General features: G+C 40.8%; 1 long non-coding RNA gene across 1 annotated transcript; it reads right to left on the minus strand.

The window, feature by feature from the left end:
* Positions 1-2,402: 2,402 nt before the first annotated feature.
* Positions 2,403-7,154, minus strand: LOC310633660. Its single transcript, XR_014491073.1, has 3 exons — positions 7,043-7,154; positions 3,827-4,102; positions 2,403-2,959 (listed from the first exon to the last, which is right to left on the minus strand). It is a non-coding gene; the product is annotated as an uncharacterized lncRNA (long non-coding RNA).
* Positions 7,155-17,145: the final 9,991 nt, after the last annotated feature.

The raw sequence follows: 17,145 nt of genomic DNA on the forward strand, positions 1-17,145 counted from the left end.
GATTCTTTTAAAAGGATCAATATTCTAGGGTTGCTAAGTAAATATGATAACTTGATAAGGTTTTATTATGCAGACAGGAATGTAGCAAGCTCAAGCCTGATGCATCATTATAGATTTCTCAACTGAATGAACTTATTTATATATTCAGTGATGATTGTTTATGCTAAGGAGATCTCTGGGTCTGTGAAAGACCTACTTTCTGGAAATGAAGTAAGATGATCCATGATAGCTGTGTCATTGACAATGATGGCTTCTGTGGTTTATTTAAGCTATTGAAACAGACTGCCTGTGATTCACCATTCCCCTCTTTGTGCAGACATTTGTACCAGGTGTCAACGCTGCTAACATCGGATGCTCTTGCTTTGACAACAGATGGAAATGCAGCCATTTTCTCTATTGCTTTTAGAGTTAGTTGATGCTGGGAGGGGGAATAGGGATGAGAGTCCAACTACTCATAACAATAATAACTTAGCTGTGGGAACCCAAGGACATTGGGCCCAGAGCTGATAGTGTTTTGGTGGGCTGGAGAGCTGAGGAGAAAGCCCGTGCTTCAAGCTAATTGGGGAATGTGATTTATGACTGTTTAAATTGTAAGCCGCCCTGAGTCTTTGGAGAAGGGCGGGATATAAATGGAATTAAAATAAAATAAAATAAAAATAAAATACTTTGTTACTTTGTATCCAGGAGAGGGGAATTTAGTTTTTGGTTTCAACTATGTAGTGCCAATACTTTGTTTCTCGAATAAAATATTCTTTAAGGTAAACAATGCCTTGAAGTTGTTTTGAAGAGTTTCATCTGTCAGAACCATGACACCAGGGCAATCTCATATGCATAGATAAGGTTTGGTCCCTTCAGAACATGTTGTTTGAGATTTGCTTTGTATCTGGACTACCAGCCACTAGCAGGATGAAAAATAGATAAATGTGCCTTTTAATGACAATATCATGGACCTTCCCACCAGCCATCCAAGTCAGTGGAAAACCATATTGGAGTGCATTTTGCTGTCCCTACTGATGATTCCTATACTACCTCTATTGTATTGGTTCCTAATTCTTGCCAATCATCAGACTCCCCAAAGGTTAAAGGTGAGAAAACCAAAAAGATTTTATAGATCTTGAAGCTACTATGTATTGGGCAAAAATGGAATAAGGAGAAAATACTACTTTAGCATGGGTACAGCTAAGACAATTAAAACCCATTTCACTCATGAGATGGGGGCAGGATTAAGACATATAAGGGGGAACCAAGCAGAAAATGCTGGCTACAGCATATGATAGCAGTGTTCCAGTATCTCGGGGGCTGCCACAAATAAGAGGCAGTCAAGCTATTTTCCAAAGCACCAGAGGGCAGGACAAGAAGCAATGGATGGAAACTAATCAGAGAGACAAGCAACTTAGAACTAAGGAGAAATTTCATGACAGTTAGAACAATTAATCAGCAGAACAGCTTGCCTCCAGAAGTTGTGAATGTTCCAACACTGGAAGTTTTAAAGAAGAGACTGAACAGCCATTTGTCTGAAATGGTATAGGGTTTCCTTCCTGAGCAGGGGGTTGGACTAGAAGACCTCCAAGTTCCCTTCCAACTCTATTCTATTCTATTCTATTCTATTCTATTCTATTCTATTCTATTCTATTCTATTCTATTCTATTCTATTCTATTCTTCTATTCTATTCTAGTCTAGTCTAGTCTAGTCTAGTCTAGTCTAGTCTAGTCTAGTTTCTCAGCGATTTGGCCCAACCTCTGTCTTGCTTCCCTACTACCTTTGTGGTATTTCCTTCTCTCTTTCTTATTCTTTGAATAAGAAAATAAGTGACTGAAGAGCTGGGAAGAAGCAATTCCACACCGAGTAGCTCCAAAATATTTGAAGACAACTTGAAGACAAGCAGGGCTAATGTCTAAGACCTCCTTAGAACAAGGAGGAGAAAGGCTTAAAAGTATGTCTCCAGCTGAATATTATCAAAGTGTATCTTTCACCCTTGTGGCCTCTTCTTAATTTTTTTTTTAAAAAATTTCCCCTCAGTTCATGTATCTGGAGGGATGTGATTCTTTATGGACTGAAATTGTCTTCAGTGCTCAGTCTGGGCTCAGCTGCATTCCAGTTTCATGTTTGTCAGAGCATCTCCACCTTGAATCTCCTGGCTGCCCTCCTGATTAGTAATGCATTATACTGGGGCAGACATTAAGAAAACATCTCCTTAATAAAGACAGATTGTCTACTTTGCATATGGATGAGAAAAGAGTAAATAAATTAAACATTAAGTATTAAAATCTGGAACCACATGTTCAGTGCTCCCATGATCAATTTTTTTAAAATTTCCTTTAAAATAGATATTGAGGTTTTGTCCCTGAGTTTTTGCAGATGATAATTCAATTATAAGAGAAAATGCAGTTATGGCTGGAAACATGCCCATCTTTATTTTATAGCAAGCATAATTGCTGTGGCGAATATATATTTTGCTAGCGCTCAAACTGCATCTAAGTGCTTAAGATGAAAATCCAACTTCCTCTTTCCTTGGCAAGCGTTCCTGTTATTTCAGAACAGTTAGCAAATTTGCATCCAAAACAGTGAAATTACTATAGCTGGATAGGCCCATGTTATCACTGGTAATGGGCAATACAGCAATAATTGGGCCAAAATAGGTATTGTTGGACTTAAGTTCTCATTACATCCAACTCAGCATAGCTAACATAGCAATGGGAGATGTACCGTAATTTCTGCAAGATTATAACATACTAGATCCAGGTGTAAATGCATTTGGAACATACCATCTACTTGCCCAGAAAGGCCTATAGTAAAGCAGAACTGACTCAACTAACGGGCATCAGTTCTTCTAATTAATTCATGATCAGACATGGGGATCCTTCAGGTGTTTTGGTTTCCAACTTTAGTTAATCTGGCTCAGAAGCTCTGCTTGCTGAGGCTGGTTTTATACAGAGGCGCCCTGGTTCCATATTCCCACTGTAAAACAAAATGCAGAGTGTATTTGCTGGAGTGAAGTGTGAGACATCACAGAGATGCTATTAATACATTAGCTTAGAATGACATGAGTGACAGAAATACTTTTCGTCCCTTGTTAAAGACTTTTAAAACTAACTTCAAAGTGAGGGGCTCTCGAGTTTGTAATATTACTCTACTAAACATACATGCTTGGATGTTTCGGCCTTCAGGACGAGAAGATGATAACAACTGGATATAAAAATCACTCTTTGACAACCCACATTTGGACATGGAAGTTTTTGCAGGGATAGAATTTCTGACCTGAACCTATTCTGAAGATTTCTGACATCAGATAAGGGTGTACATGTTACTGATCCAAAATCTGCCAATCCTTCTAGATCAGGGGTGTGGAACCTTGGCTCTTTTATGATTTGTGTACCACAGCCTTGTTCTACACTTACAGCTCCTGCTTGAGGAGCAGATGGCAGCTGTGGCTAGGTCGTCTTTGTCTGGTTGCAGCATATAAACCAATTATACTTTTCCAGATTTACAACCATACGCATAGTCACTTTCAGTGACTCATAGTCACCTGGGATGGTCAACTTTCAATTGGTCTCTTGTAATGGCCTAAACATGGGGCTGCCCTTGATGAGCATTCAGAAGCTGCAATCAATCGAGAAGGCCCTAGTTCAAGTTATTACGCTGATAGCTGCATTAGATAGCTGCATTAGTGAACACTTATGAATATAATTCCTATAATATAATGTCATATTTAAAATCTTTTAAGGTTTCTGATGTGGGTATTTTGGCGACTGTCTTTTCCTTTGCCCTCTACCCCTCCAATGAGATTTAAAAGTGTGTGTGGGGGGACTTCTTCCAGGTTCTTACCTTTAGGAAATGTATTTAACAAGGACCTTCTGTTGCTGTGCTCTTTTTTGGAACAGTATGTCTCTCTCCCTGGAGCTCAAGTGATCCCTCAGGCTTTTGGTGCGCTACAAGGCCATTCCTCCTTATATTTTCACTTGCTTTATTAAAGGTTTCAAAGTCTACGGATGTCTCCTTCTGCTACATGCCAGGGTGAATGCATCTTTCAGCAGCACTTTTCCCCAGATGTCTGCTCCCCACTAGGACATTGAGATATGCTCGATTTGCACTTCAACACATCTGGAGGACACAAAGTTAGAAAAGGCAGTTCTATGTATTGGTGTCAGTTAAAATATGTGACAGGAAGTAAAGAGGGACTATAAGCATGGATGTTATACCAGTTTAACTGGTGTAACGCCTGCCAAAGAGTCAAATGAAAATGTAAATCGGGATTTACCAGTCAATCTTCCAGGCATGATTTGTAGTCTATCTGCAAGATTTACAACTCCTTCTTCTTTAATAACAACAAAAACAAAAGGGAGCTGTCACCTTCCCCCTAGGCAGATTTCATGGGTACAAAAAGAAATTATTCCTAATGACCAGAACCATGTTCCTGCGATCCATGTACTATTCAGAGAACAATGTTGATAAAGCTCGGAGAGGGAGAAAGCATGGTTTCAACTTCACTGAACATTTGGTAGCTACAGGCAAAAGCAAATTTGGTTTTGCTATGATTTAAGTGAGTTAAAGTACATGCACATAGTTTGACGTGACTTTTTTTTCTATTTAAAATATGGGAATATAGAATGAATTGGAAAGCATGGAACAGTTGAGGCATGCGTGCATAGGTTGAATGAAATCTTAATTGGGTGTTGCCTCTGAAATAATACAGATATCTATCAAACTCCAGCCTCCCAGGTCATAATTACACAATTGCACTTAAGAGGAAAAACAAGACTATTTCTAGGTATGAATTCGTTTTTTACTAAATATATTTATTTAAACATGTAATCCACCAGTTGTTCCAAAGCAACTTATAGAGTCAAAAAAACCCACAAAGACATAATAAAGGAGAAGGAAAACAGAACTCAGGTGAAAAAGTGACCTAGCATATAATACCGCCCTGAGTCCCCTGGGAGAAGGGCGGTATATAAATTAAATTAATAAATAAATAAATAAATAAATTTCATATCAAGATTGAACATACCTAAAGAGAGGTCCACCAGACTTGAAATAACACGAACGGTGAAAATATTTGGCTTATGATAAACAGGCAAGTCAACCAATGGAATAACCTGCAGGAATTGGCTACAAATTAACATACTACATGAGACAAGTGAAGAGTAAAGTAGACAACTGAAGCTTCAGATAACCATGAAGCGTTGTGAGAGATTTCAGCTACTCTACCCAATTGTTGCAAGTCCAGATCCCAAGACCTAAGAAAGACTTGGAGTTACTTCTGAGCAGTTTCCCTTATTGTTCCTCACCTATAGACAGATATCTTGTCAAACTAAAGCAACTATTTGCATCGCTATAGATATATTCTGGGAACTGGTAGGAAAGAACTTTTTTAACTTCCTTTCTCCTGACTAAATTTTCCATAGTGTTTAGTCCTCTTTGCTCTCTGTAATGCAGCCCCTCCCTCCTGGGAATCCAGACTATCACTCCACTGGAAGCCAGGTCTAATGGCATGATTACTAAGAGCCTAAATGTGTGACAAATCCTATTTCCTTCTTTGACAGGTAATTACTGTAATAGATAAGAGGAATGCTGCAGATATAGTATAAAAAAAATACAAAAGCTTTTGAGAGGATTTCAGATGACATTCTTATTGACAGGCTATTGAAGTGTGGTTTGGATGATACTACAAAGCAGGGGTGTCAAACTCAATTTCACTGAGGGCCGCATCAGCATTGCGGTTGCCCTCAAGGGGCTGGGTGGGTATGGCCAGGGTGGGCGTGGCCTACTGGGTGGGCGTGGCTAGAGTGCATATGGCCTACTGGGTGGGCATGGCCAGCTCTACAATGTTTGCATGAAGGGTGCCTATGGAAGCCTGGGCAGGAGTGGGACAGATCTGAGGGTCTCTGGCAGAAGGAGGGTCTCTGGGCCAGGGCCAAGGCAGTGGGGGCCATTCCCTCACTGTTTCCAGGATGGCTTCGGGGGCCACATGAAACCACTTCACGGGCCAGATCCGGGCCCCGGGCCTTGTGTTTGACATGTCTGCTACAAAGGGATGGGTCCACAACTGGCTACCTAACCACGCTCACAGATTCAGCACTGATGGCTATAGCTGAAAAGCACTAGGTGGGGTCTGTCTTAGGACCTGCATTATTTAACATTTTTATTCATGACCTATATATAATGGAGTTGATATGGTGCTTGACAAAATTGGGACACAAAACTGAAAGGTCTGGTTTACAACCAGAGTGACAGAATGAGATTGCCATCTATTCTAGATAGCTTGATAGACTGAGCTGAGAGCAAATGGATGTCCTTCAACTAGGATAAATATAAGGTATTATATTTAGTAAGAAAAAAATGTATAGCATCCATACAAGATGGGAGATTCCTGGTTTGGAAACACTGCATCAGACAAGCATTTGGTGTGGTTATTCTGAACAAGTTGTACATGACCACTAGTATGAGTGAGTTCCTAGAAGGGCTGGTGTAGTTCTGTGTTGCATTAGAAGAAGTTCTGCACCAAAGAAGTATGACGTCTTTCTTCCCTTCTCCTATACACGAGTGAAATCATACAATTCTTGTACTATAATACCAGAAAGATATTACCAGCTCAGAACATATCTAGAGAAAAGTGGTTAAAGATGCAGTGGCTTGAGGTGGTGCCCTATAAGGTCAGGCTGAAGAAAGGAAATATAATCAGGAAAATAGAAGACTGAGGTGAAATATTATTCCAGTGTTCAGGTACATACAAAGGTGCCTAATTTTCTATTGCCACAGAAACGAGGACCAGAAATCATGGTCACAAATTGTAGCTACCTGGGATTCATTTCAGGAAAAAGTATGCGGGAGATAAGATCTGTACAACAGTGGAACAGCCTGCCTATGGAAGTTGTGGGTTTGCAGTTTGGAACTGCCATAGTAAATGTATCATGAGAACATAGTTAATTTGTTCCAAGTTGAACTGAATTCAAAGTTAGATCTATTTTTTTAACAAAAGCATAGAAAGCATCAAGTAAAATGATATGTACAATACCTGTCTTAGGGTACATCTATACTTACCTGTTAAAATGGTCTTATGACTTGATTCTAAACCAGCTTTCTTATTGACAGGATTGCCAACAGCTTGCAAGGTGTTCAATCTGGATTGCAGGCCATTATATCCTCCCATAGGATAATCACCCTGTTGTGGTGCACGTCCTATTTTCCTTCTCTGGCAAAGTGACTGACAGTTCCTTCCTGTGGGTGAGTAACCTCAGAGAGAGGGATTAAGAGAGATAAATGAATGTGCATGCACACAGACAGACATAGATACACAGACAATTAGATTTATATATACAAATTTAAAGCCTTAAATGCATGTACTGGTTTGCACAGCAACTACAAAAACTTTTATTTTATTTTATTTTTTAAAAAAAATCCCTTTCCTTACTATTGTATTTGTTTCTAAGGATTTTTTTTTAAAAAAACTTATATTTTACATAATTGTTGCAAGTTTACAGTAAGTATACAGGTAGTCCTCACTTACCAACGCTAATTGGGATTGGCAATTCTGTCACTAAGTAACACGGTAATAAAATGAAACATCACATGACAGCACCCAACTTTCAGTGTCGATTCAGGCAACAGTGATTAAGTGAATCACCCACAGTCCTTAAGCACAAAGTCAAGTGACCACAATTTACAAGTTCCTGCTGTCAGAAGCCAGCAAAGGGTAGCCAGATATCTGTGGGACACTGCAACCATTGTAAATGTGCACGGATTGCCAAGCATTCAAATTGTGATCACATAATCATGGAGATGTTATGGTGACCACATGTTTCAGGACTGGTTGCAACTTATGTGGAATGGAATTGTTCTGTGGCTATATTGTGGAAGAAGAAGAAGAATGATCTTATGGATAGTTAATTGTGCTCTTCCTTTGGTAACTTTGTATTTCTAGAACAAGGAGAATTGTAACCTAAAAGTTTTTGGGTTGCCATGTAGAATTGTTTTATTTCTAATTTGAGGTAACTAGTCCCAGATTTTAAAATGGAGAGTGAATCTCACCTTGACACAACATTATCTACTGCTGCAATCACACGAATATTATTAAATGCATTATAAATAGTACAATAATAAAAGAAGGGTATCTGGACTAGGAAAGGCCACAGAGAAGTGCTGCCAATTATTACGATTAGTTGCTTGGTATTCATTGGCATTATCTACTAATGGTCCAGATTATGACAAGACAAATCCATTTAAATGTCAAACTTATTTATTACATTAATAAATTAATTAATTACATTAATCAGAAAACATTATTGGGCTAAACTGTAAATTTCTAAATGTTTGTGTTTGAAAGTTTAAAATGCTTTTTTTTAAAAAAAAAAGAGATCAGAAATGCAAGTGAAGATGAAGCTAAATTCCTGTCAGACTTTATCATCTGCACTTAAAAATGTAAAGAAATTTCCACAGAGTGGCAATATGATATTGCGAGGTCTGGCCATATTACCAAACCACAGTTTTGGCTTTAAAATGTTCTTGTTTTCATTTCAAACATGTATGGAAAATGGTTATGAGATTTTGTGGAAGGGCAGCACAGAGCAATCTAGCGCTTTCCAGATTTTGGATTACAATACCCATCATCACTTAGCACTGGCTATGTTGGCTCTGGGGATAGAAGCTGGAGTCTGCAGAGTTGAAATCTGGGGCTTCTAGGATGTGAAAGATTTCCCCCCCCCACAAGTTATGGTAACATGATAAGCTGAGGAAAAGACTTTGTTTGAATTTTCCTCACATTTCATGCCCTTTTCATTTATGTATTTAAAACAAATATATGCTTTCATACAATATAATAAATGGACAAAGAATATTACTAACGTTATACCATTAATGCTGTATTCCCTGCTCTGTGAATTTTCCTTTTTGTGTGTCTTTTCTAGCGTGAAATCTTTGTTGTTGGGCCTGGGCTGGAAAACAGTGAGCTTATCCACCAAGCTTGCGCAGCCAGTGTGCTATTTATGTGCTGTGTGCAGTGCTTTGACCTTCTGAATTGGTTTCCCATTTTAGGAAAGGAAGAGGCAGCGACTGACAGAGAGAAAGAGACAGGCAGCTTTTTTTAAACCAGCTCCACAAAGTGTCTCTATTCCCATCCATTACACTTTTATTAGTGGATTTGGGAACAAAATAGCACTTCAGTGGTTTAAGAGGATATACCAATGTGGACTCCCACAATTTATAAGATGAGACCGGAAGAGCCTGATGATTTATAAACACTAACAGATTCTCTTTTTGTTGTATATAATCCTTAATTCCATGGTTTTCCTTCCTTCGGTCATGTTTGTGTATTTTAGACCATGCTTTCATTTTGTCAGGACAACATTGTGTGTGGTTCCCACACATGAGAAATGTTGTCGACTGCCTTGAGGCACTCCCCTTATAGAAAGTTAGAAATGATAGAGATTTCTGACTACACCACATCCTGACATACCGAATGTGGGTCATTTTTCCAGCGCATGCATGACTGCAGCTGTATCTGTCTTTCCTAAAATGATGCCCTCCAGATGTATTGGATTACAATTCCCCTTAATGTCCAGCAAGTCATGGCTACACTGGCTAGGACTGATGCAAGATGAAGCCCAACACTAAAATAGGTCCATGGCTAATGGCATGAGGCTAACATACTCCTGTTTCTGAATCATATTTCTCTATGTGTACTTGTCAGGTTAGTTACTGGATCTTTCAACAAAATATTTAATACCTGAAGAATAGCAAGGATTTCCAGAAAAGATTTCAGGTTTAAGGCTGGTGAGTTAAACAAATGTTAGTATCTAGTAAAGTTTAAAGGCCTGTCTTTGATAAAAGCTTCAATTATTTTAAAAGCGCAGTATTGCATGTTCATCAAGTATCTGCAGCAATACTGCAATCTTTACATACCGTATTTTTCCGTGTATAAGATGCTATATTTTCCTGCAAACACCCTGTTAAAAAATCAGGTGCATCTTATACTTGTGATGACCTATAAAGCCCTACATGGCATGGGCCCGGATTACCTACGGCAACACCTGCTGCCGGCTTCACCCTCCCTCCGTCCAGTGCGCTCCCACAGAGCGGGCCTCCTCAGGGTGCCTCCGATCAGAGAATGTCGTCTGGTGGCCCCCAGGGGAAGGGCGTTCTCTGTGGGCGTGCCAGACCTGTGGAACCTCTTACCGGTTGAGCTCCGGATGGCTCCTGACCTTCACTCCTTCCGACGGGATCTAAAAACCTATTTATTTGAACAAGCCGGCCTAGTCTGATGGGTTTGGGGTTTGGGTTTTAACATGGTTTTTAACTATTGTATTATATCGGGCATAATTATTTAATGTTTTTTAACTTTTGTACTTTGTATTTTATATTTATTGCCCTGTACACCAGCCTGAGTCCTTCGGGAGAAGGGCGGTATAAAAATTTAATAAATAAAAATAAAATAAATAAATTATACAAGTGCACCATCTTATACACGTAAAAATAATGGTAACCTCCGCAGCCCAGGGCATGCCTGTGTGGGTTCTTTACATGCCGCTGCTATGCCGCCTGGTGCAGGAGGATATCGCTGGCCCAAGATGCTGCCTGGATGGAGAGAAAACCAGCCCGAGATGCCGCCTAGTGCTGAAGGATCGCGCTGCCCCAAGGATGCCGCCAGTCCCACTGAAGCTGCTTTCTATGACCCGTTTTTCACCGGCACAGCTTGGGCTGAAGCCGCAAGAGCCCCCGGGAAGCCGCCTCACTACAGTGATTGATGGCCGAGGGGGTGGGCAGGACTAAGACCGCAGAGCGCCATCTGATTGGAGGAAGTCGCATCCCTTGTGTGATGGTACCGAGAAGTACCAGTAATTGGGGGGTGTCTTATACAAGGGTGCATCTTATAGATCAGGGGTGTCAAACTCAATTTCATTGAGGGCCGCATCAGTATTGCGGTTGCCCTCAGGGGGCTGGGTGGGTGTGGCCTGGGTGGGCATGGCTTACTGGGTGGGTGTGGCTAAAGTGTGTATGGCCTGCTGGGTGGGTGTGGCCAGCTCTACATCGTTCACATCAAGGGTGCCTATGGGGGCCCGGGCAGGAGTGGGACAGATCTGAGGGTCTCTGGTAGGAGGAGGGTCTCTGGGCCAGGGCCAAGGCAGTGGGGGCCGTTCCCTCACTGTTTCCAGGATGGCTTCGCGGGCCACATAAAACCACTTCGCGGGCCGGATCCGGCCCCTGGGCCTTGTGTTTGACATGTCTGTTATAGATGGAACAATACGGTAACATGAGAGATAGTAGCAATCTGTCTTACAGGTGATTCATAGTAAAATCAATCAAACAAACAAAAAACTAAACTAAACTAAACTAAAACCATGGGCATCTGTAGGGTGGGTCCAAATAGTGAAGCTGGCAATTGTGTCAGGATTATCCAAGTGGTCATTTTGACTTTTTTGACACACACCCCCATCACTGCAGACATTCTTGGATAGAAATAAAATGGCAAATGAGGTGTAGAAAGCTTAGGTTCCCAAAACTGCAGGAGGGGTGGAAAAAGTAAAAAAAATATTGCTGATGGGATGCTGTAGCTCAGGGGTGTCAAACTCAATTTCATTGAGGGCCGCATCAGCATTGCGGTTGCCCTCAAGGGGCCGGGTGGGTGTGGCCTGGGTGGGCGTGGCTTACTGGGTGGGCGTGGCTAGAGTGCGTATGGCCTACTGGGTGGGCATGGCCAATTCTACATCGTTCGCATCAAGGGTGCCTATGGGGGCCTGGGCAGGAGTGGGGCAGATCTGAGGGTCTCTGGGCCAGGGCCAAGGCAGTGGGGGCCGTTCCCTCACTGTTTCCAGGATGGCTTCGTGGGCCACATGAAACCACTTTGCGGGCCGGATCCGGCCCCTGGGCCTTGTGTTTGACATGTCTGCTGTAGCTGATTCTATTATTCACCCATTATTTTGCACCTGTTTCTCATTAATTTATCTGGAAGTATTTCATAACATAGAGGAGATCCTTCAATGCCAAACCTGCCTGTTTCTGCTGAGAAAAAGGAACGGATAATTTGAACAAAGTGCAATCTCATAAAAAGGATGTCAAGAAACTGAAATATCCCCGAGATCCTTCCATGATTGTTTTAATGTTCAAGAACTAAAGTTTAAAACTTCCAGGACTTTTAAAATTCTAGATTAAATGTTAAATGTCTGTTCTCTCCATTTTTATGTGGCTCTAGACTAAAATCAGGGATATTACTGCCCATCCCAAATAATTAACACATTTGGGTTATGCTCATTATAAATGAGCTACTTTCCTAACGACAATGTGTAAATCGAGTTCTGTTACTTTTGCTTTGGTTAAAACCCAGGCAGATAGATTCTAGAGTTGGTATTAATCATGCATTACCATAATGCATACGACTTTGCCTTCAATGAGATTCTGGGCCAGAGATTTGCTTGGCTCAATTGCCTCCCACAGGCTCCTCCTTGCTCCATGCCACCCTGCCCCTAGTTCCCAAATACCTTCTGAATTTTTCTTCTAGCTGTCTACTCTCTCAGAGGAGGAGGTCCCTAAATTTCCTAACTGAATGAGCAACTTTTTCTCAGAAGCCAATTTGCCAGTTTCCAGCACATTTGCAACATGCAGAAGTCTAAAGACCCACTCATTTTTAGAAACACTACATTTCCTCTTGAAAGTCATTAGGCTGCTATTTCTTGTCCATTTCCTTTTGAGCAGATGAGTTGGAGGATTTAAAAGTTGCGCTTCCCAAGGAATGCACCGGATCTTGATGTTGCCATGTTCCTATAATCGTTTGCATCTACAGTCATATTGGAAGTGTACAGAGGAGACTGGACAGCCATTTGCCTGAAATGGTATAGGGTTTCCTGCCTGAGCAGGGGGTTGGACTAGATGACCTCCAAGGTCCCTTCCAACTTTCTTCTTCTTCTTCTTCTTCTTCTTCTTCTTCTTCTTCTTCTTCTTCTTCTTCTTCTTCTTCTTCTTCTTCTTCTTCTTCTTCTTCTTCTTTTTCTTCTTCTTCTTCTTCTTCTTCTTCTTCTTCTCATTATTATTATTATTATTATTTATTATTTATTATTTATTATTTATTATTTATTATTATTATTATTATTATTCCCAGCCAAAATCTATTTTTGAATGGAGAGGGACCACACTTTGTAGAAACCATCCTATACCACATTGCTCTGGTGAAATCATGCATTTATATATAGGCCCAGCTTTCCTATTTTAGTATCCTCCCAATGTGCTGGACCAACACTGGAGGATAAGAGGTTAGAGTAGTCAAACAGTAACCACTTTCACATCACTAGCACAATGCAAAGAGAATAGTTGTTATTATACAGCAGTGGTGGATTCTCCAATATCAGACAACAACAACAATCCAGTGGGGAGCCCACCAGGCAAGCAAGAGGATGATGGCTTTGATATGAGATCTCCTCTTCTCCATCCTTGGAAGGTGGAAAATTATGTTATGACTCAATGTTATCTGCTTATATCCTTATCTCTTTTAAAGTTGTTAAGAAATTGGCTGTTCCTCATTATTAGAGTGTTTACTAAAATCCCCCCAAATCTCTCAGAGCTCAAGTTTATTTATTTATTGCATTTAGAGACTGCCAAATCTTGCAACTGACAGCAGTTTACAACAGTAAATGTAAATAATAACAATATAGCAGGCTGGAAACAATGCCGTCAATTATTTTCTACACCTATATCATCACTGATATTTACAAGCGAACTGCTAGTTCATACCTTTTTAAAAAGAAAATCCCAAGAATGCAATTGTGTGATCTCTGCAAGGATAATCTTTGGAATTAAAAGGATGCAGAACTTCCCTCTCATGAATGGATGGATAACTTGGTTTGCTCATGGAAAAAGAAGAGGAAGGACTTCCTGTTTTCATGGAGAAGGAGGGCAAAAGGGATTGATTCAGCAGAGCATCAACACAGCTGGTGATTTATAGGATCAAAGGCTCCAAAATTCCTCTAAAATGCTGCAGACAGAAACTATTGGAAGTCCAAAAGTTGTCCTGATCAGTTTTCTTCTGCTGGAGGTTAGAAAGGGAAGCTAGAATTGTCATTTTGCCTGCTATCTTTCACAATGAGGAGTGATAAAATTCTGGATGGATGGCAGTTCTGTAATACAGAGGGTTCACCTACTAAATTGCCCACCTAGTCATTTAACAAATTTACTTGACAGACCCTGCAACAGGGCCTTTTTGGTAGTGGCTCTGTGTTTATGAAATCTCCCCTCCACCCCAACAGATGCATGCCTGAGTCCTTCTTTGTCCCCTTCCACATTTTCTATTTTTCTTTTCTTCCTCTTTTAAGAAGCTGCATAAAGAAGTATGGTAGAATGAGATGACTGAGGGTAAGAGTTCAATTTAGATTAATTTGGGTATGGCCTAGATTTTTCTGTTTTGCAAAAGTCCAAATTAAACATATGACTAGCCCGACTTTTGAAACATACATGCATGTGCACCCTCCCCCCACGTTTACCATAGAAGAAGCATTTGCTATTTTACTCAGTGACTAGTACCTGCCTTCAGCTCTAGCTGTTACTTGAGACTCTTCGAGTTAAATCTATAACATTTATGGTTCCTCTGAGGCAGAAAGGCCTTGGCAAATCATTGGCTCGTTCAAGAGGTTATTATCTTTAGAAGTAAAGCAAAATCCAGCGAGGGTTGCTTTCTCTGACAGCTGTTTGGTTGATGCTTTTCAGAGATCTCTTACTGCAGGTGACAAGATATTGGTCTTGCATTGTCCAGGTCATCATCCTCACCCAGCCCAAAGAATCCCTCATTGACATAACTCCCCCTGCATTAACACTGCTCCCTCCTTCTATTCCCTGCTGTAATTCTGCCATTTGCTCTTTCTGTTATAAATTATTTATAGAGGAAATGCTGAGTCAGGCCGCTGAGGCTGTAAATGGGGCCATGAAACTCAATCCAGGCTAATTGAAAGTTTCCTGTGCTGCAGTTTTGCCCACACAGGCTATGTTTGAGTCTGGCTTGTCATACAGTACCTGACACATTAGGGGTGGGGCATGCAATGGGAGTGAAAGCTATGAGCAGCAAGGGGTCATCTCTGAGATCGCTCAGTGGAGCTCATAATGAGAACAAGCCTAGACTGTCCATCCAATTTCAGTAAAGAAAGGGAGGAAATGCAGGCATTGGAGAAGTTGTGGCAAAGGGGGGTCTGTTTTTTTTACATAAGTCTGCATTTAAATTTTACACTTTCTCCCTAACTCATTGAGCAAGGTCATGCCTACACACAACATTAACATCTATAAATGCAGAAAAAAGCATCTGAAAGTAGCTAAATGAAACAACAGTTTTGATTAAAACTGCAGGAGGGGGTAACTTTTGAAAAGCAAAGTCACTTCCACACGTAAAAGGATTGTGCTGTTTTGGGGTCAAGGTCCTTATGTGCCTGCAACATCACTGGGTTTTTGGTGATCTGAGTGTGCTGAGCTGATGGTTCAGCCACTGGTTTTGAAGCAATGCTATGGAGACAACTCTGCGATGTTACTTCTGGAGCTATATAAGACAAGGAACTCTTAACTTCTTTCTTAGATTATCCTCCCCTCTGCCCAATCAGAATTCCATAGAACCTTGCTGCTGATTGGGGAACCTAGAAGCCAATGAATCTGTAGGAGAAGGCGTAGCGCACGGGTGTCAAACTCGCCGCGTCACGTGACATGTTGCGACGTATTGCAACTTTTTCTGCATTGCCAGAGCTGGGGTGGGTGTGGCCTCCACATGATGCAACCGGCCCATGGGCCGGCAGTTTGACACCCCTGGCGTAGCGGAACCTGGGAGCAGAGTTAAAAGAGGGAATCAGCTTAGAATCCCTAAGTAGCCACAAGTGAACAAAGCCCAATTCTGTTGACCTTTTCTAACCGGCCCCCCCTGGAGGTGTTAGCTGTTAGTTGAGATGATTCTTGTGCATAGACATGATTAGCAATAAATCAGTTGGACCTTCACATGTGGACCTGATCTTTCCCGCCTGAGAGAATGTTCACCAAAGGAGACAGAACAAGAATAATCTTCAGAGGGGTTATTTTTGCTACTTTTCAGGAATAGCTGTAGTCAAAAAAAAAGTCACCACGATGATGATGATGATGGCTGCTATGATGTGATTGAAGGTCTTCCTGGTTATTTTATATGCATCCATGTGGGACATATAAACTTATCTATTCCAACAAGCCGGCCTGGCCTGATGGATTTGGGTTTTAAAAAATTTTCACTCTATTGCTTTATTGTATTCTTACTTTATTGCTCTGTACACCGCCCTGAGTCCTCCGGGAGAAGGGCGGTATATAAAACAAACAAACAAACAAATAAATAAATAAATAAATATATTAAAACAGACAAGAGCGTCAATCTCACCATTATGGCCACTGTCTTAACTTTTTTGGACTCTAAATTGCCGACACCTCTGCCCTATTGATACCAACCTTTGGCGCTTATCAGAATAAATTATGACAATATAGTCTGATAAATCTAACTTACTAGCTTAGGAATTACATTGCGTGCATACTATTTTCATGAACAAAACCTGTCCTAAAGCATTCCTACCGTTTTTCTAAGAAACAATATTTCCATCTTACTGACAATAGAAGATGGTTGTTGTTGGTAGCTGATTAGATGCAACCTAACTGGGAAAAATGAGTTTATTAAGTTTTTGAAATTGCTATTTCGAATGCAAAGAACTCTAGCAGTTAGGCCATCTGAAAGATTTAGAGCTGTCCACACCACCATTTAACTTTTCCAGGTTAAATTGTTCTGGCACATCAAAGCTGACATTTCATCTTCTAGTGACTTTCTATCGAATCCGGATTTGCAAATGCACATTTCATCAACAGCATTGATTTCAGGAGAAAAAGCTGCAATCCTCTGTACAGGGGAGCGTGGTGTGTGTGTGTGTGTGAATGAAATCTCGAATTCAAATCGCTTCTGGGAATCGTACATCGATGTGACTGTGCACCCGTTTCCACAGTCCCTTCAAAGCTCAATTAGTAGTGCTTTGATAGAGTTCAGCTTGCCCCCAAAGAACCACATCCCTTTGATATGGAAAAAAAAAGCTCTGCAGTATATAGACGGTGGATTGCTAGAGTGCATTGGATTTTCCAGAGTGGATTTACAGGGCTATTTCAGGAAAGGGAGACAAATGTTAAAA

This window comes from Vipera ursinii (assembly GCF_947247035.1).
Source record: "Vipera ursinii genome assembly, chromosome: 2".
Taxonomy (NCBI): domain Eukaryota; kingdom Metazoa; phylum Chordata; class Lepidosauria; order Squamata; family Viperidae; genus Vipera; species Vipera ursinii.